Genomic DNA, 4,110 nt, shown 5'->3' with positions numbered 1-4,110 from the left:
TTTTTAATGTCAGAATTTCTGGAAATGAAAAAAAGAACAACATACCAGAACAGAAAGAGACATGGGAAAATCCTTATTACTACCAGTATTAAATGAAGGAGAAAACACGCAAACCATCATAGTGATGAATGCGCAGGGTTTAGTTACGAGTAACTCAAAAAGAAAAATAGAGTACTTAGAAGAACTAACCCAATGAAAAGAAAATAGATATAATGAATATAAGTGAAACCTGGTATTCCCAAGAGACTGGGAATGATGATCAAATAAAAGGGTTCCAAACTTATAGATCAGATAGAAAAAATAGGAATCAAGGGGGAACCGCAATATATGGGAAAGACAAAAAACAAGGAAAAATATATGAGAAATATAGTAACTCAGAATGTGAACTAATAGCGGTAGAATTTGAATCTGAAAAATTGATGAACATAGTAATATATAGACCTCCTAATACTAAAGAGTTTGACTTAACAATTGAAAAATTGGATGATATATGTAGGAAAATCACTAAGGACTGGACTATTCTCCTATCTGGTGACTTCAACTTTCCTTTCGTAGAATGGAAAGAACGAATAGGAGATTGTGGTTTGTACTTATACAATATAAAAAGAGAGTAATAGTAGTGCAGAAGATAAGAGGCAATTTGAAAAGCTATTAGATGTGCTACTAGAATACAACATTCAACAAATAAATCACCTGCCAACAAGAAAGGAAAATACTTTAGACTAGTATTGTGAACGAGATGAATTATGTTAAAGAAATAATAGTTTATAATGCGAATATTTCAGACCATAATGTCATAGAATTAACAGTTCATTCCAAAGCAAGTGAAAATAGAGATAAAGCAAGAAATGAAAAAAGTGGGAAGGATATGGAAAATACAACTTCTACAGTAAAAAATATAAAATGGTCAGAAATTAATGAAGAATTAAACAAAGATTGGGATAACATTTTCGTAAGTGATGACATAAGGGGTAAATACGGAGATATTATATAAAATATTGGAGAAAATAGTGGAAAAATATATACGAAGAAGAAAAGTAAAACATCATTTCATGCATACCAAGAGACAGAAGGATCTTGTTCCAGAAAATCAGAAAGTGGAAAAAGGTCTTGCAAAAGAAAAAATGCATGGAAAGTTATAGAAACTAAAAAAGTAAGATAGAAAATGCAGAACAAAAGATTATACAATCAAAAGAAAATGAAAAACGGGACTTGGAAGAAAAAAACCCTATTAAATATCAAGCAAAACCCCAAGCTATTATACTCATATGCGAAGAAGATGAATAAAAGAAGAATAGAAAAATAGGCCCTCTGAGAATTGAAGGGAGATTAACGAATGAAAAAAAGGAAATTTGCAACATACTGGCAGAACGATATAAGAGAGAATTCACCCCTAGAATAGATAATGAAGATAATGATATAGAAGTAAGGGATGAAAATAGTGAATATTTAGCTGACATAGATATTAATGAAGGCTGATATTGTGCAGGCTATTAATGAAATATTAAAAATGGAGCTGCTGCAGGGCCTGATGGAATTCCTGCTATTTTGTTAAAGAAAGTAGTTCATTCTATTCGCAAAGCCACTTGCAATATTATTAAGACAAAGTGTAGATACAGGCAAGATTTATGATGAGCACAAATTAGCATATATTACCCCTACTTTCAAAAGTGGATCAAGACTAGAGGCAAGTAATTATAGGCCTGTGAGTCTAACATCACATATTATGAAAGTGTATGAAAGGGTAATGAAGAAAAATATTATGAAACATTTAATAAAAAATAATTTGTTTAATAAAGGACAACATGGTTTTCGTACCCGGAAAAAAGTATCACAAACCCAACTGTTAGTCCACCGTGAGAACATATTCAAAAATATGAAAAGCGGAAATGAAACAGATGTGGTTTTATTTTAGACTTTGCAAAAGCTTTTGATAAAGTAGACCATAATATATTAGCGAAGAAAATTAGAAAACACAATATCGTGGATAAAGTAGGAAGATGGTTAAAAGAATTTTTACACAACAGAAAAAACAGATAGTTATTGCAAACGATGAGAAATCGGATGAAGTCAAGGTAATATCCGGTGTGCCGCAAGGTACGGTGTTAGCTGCAATACTGTTTGTTATTATGATTGAAGACATAGACAATAATGTGAAGGATTCGGTAGTGAGTAGTTTCGCAGATGACACAAGAATAAGTAGAGAAATTACTTGTGATGAAGATAGGAACGCTCTACAAAGAGACCTTAACAAAGTATATGATTGGGCAGAGGTAAATAGGATGGTATTTAACTCTGATAAATTTGAATCAATAAATTATGGAGACAGAGAAAGAAAGCTATGCATATAAGGGACCTAATAATGAGGACAATCACAAATAAGGAAGCAGTTAAAGACCTTGGTGATGATGATATAGGAACATGTTATGCAATGATCAAATAGCAACTCTGTTGGCAAAATGTAAAGCAAAAATGGGAATGTTGTACGGCACTCAAAACAAGAAAAGCTGAACACATGATTATGCTTTATAAAAACATAGTTCGTAGTCCACTTGAATATTGCAATATGATGTATGGTACCCACACTATCAAAAGGATATTGCACAAATAGAGAGTGTACAAAGGTCCTTTACAGCTAGAATAGAAGAAGTTAAGGACCTAGGACTACTGGGAAAGACTACAATTCTTAAAATTATATAGTCTAGAAAGGAGAAGAGAACGCTACATGATAATTCAGGCTATGGAAACAGATAGAAGGAATAGCAGAAAATATCATGGAACTAAAAATATCAGAAAGAGCAAGCAGAGGTAGATTAATAGTGCCCAAAACTATACCAGGAAAAATAAGGAAAGCACACAGGACATTAATCCACTACGCACCAGCATCGATAATGCAGCGTCTATTCAATGCGTTGCCAGCTCATCTGAGGAATATATCAGGAGTGAGCGTAGATGTGTTTAAGAATAAGCTCGACAAATATCTAAACTGCATCCAGACCATCCAAGATTGGAAGATGCAAAATATACCGGAAGATGTACTAGCAACTCTCTGGTAGACATTAGAGGTGCTCACACTGAGGGACCTGGGGCAACCCGAACAAGAGTAAGGTCTGTAAGGTAAGGTCTCTCTCTCTCAAAATCAGGCAACTTCTCAACAAGCATATAAATCACGCCGTGTAGCATAGGCCTACCCAAATCATAATAATAATTACTGTTGATGCTGTTGATATTGTATACAATTTTTTTTAAAAACCAGTTTCATATAATAAGTTATTTTATTAGAGTTAGTTTTATTTAACTCGTTTTCTTTTTCGTTGAATAAGAGAAAACGGTAAAATTTCTTTTGCGGTAACTGTAGTATATTCAAACTATCGAAAAAATTTTCACAGATAACTTACAAAATGTGAGGAGTTTTTGCTTCCGATTATGATAGTTATATCTTTTTTTCCATTTCAAATGTTGCTTCTGAATTATATTATCGTATTCGTATGGTGTGGGTTGTTGAAAACATGATGCAACCATTGGAGTGTCTTATCAATAACGATATAAAACTTAATTCTTGGAACACTCAAGCCAGAACTTTAAATTCAGGTTGAACTGAAGTGAACATGATATAAATTATTTATAAATAGTAGGCCTGCTTTTCTTTATATTTTCTTCGTTGGCCCATTGAAAATTATAGTTAGGTAAACTATCGTTCTATAGTCACACAGCAGACTAGAGATTGTTTAACTAATGAGCCTACTTAGCTGGAATAGACCTACTTCTGGTAGTAGCGTATCAGTATCTGCTTTGGGGAAATTAAAACTATAGACTATAGTGACAGAAGGAACCGAAATATATATATATATATATATATATATATATATATATATATATATATATATATATATATATATATATATATATATATATATATATATATATATACATTCTTTTAATCAACAACTTCTGGACACCAAACAGCAAAGAACTTGAAAAGTGGCAATAAAAGTATATGCTGCCATATAGTATTTGGCAATACGACTTGATGCATTTTCACGAGGAACCAGGAACTGGTGAGACTCTCTTGAGCCAACATATCCACCATGAGGTTAGTGAGACATCATC

This window comes from Macrobrachium nipponense, chromosome 4 (assembly GCF_015104395.2).
Source record: "Macrobrachium nipponense isolate FS-2020 chromosome 4, ASM1510439v2, whole genome shotgun sequence".
In the NCBI taxonomy this organism is placed as follows: domain Eukaryota; kingdom Metazoa; phylum Arthropoda; class Malacostraca; order Decapoda; family Palaemonidae; genus Macrobrachium; species Macrobrachium nipponense.
The sequence above is the reverse complement of the archived record's forward strand: the minus strand, read 5'-3'. Positions refer to the sequence as shown.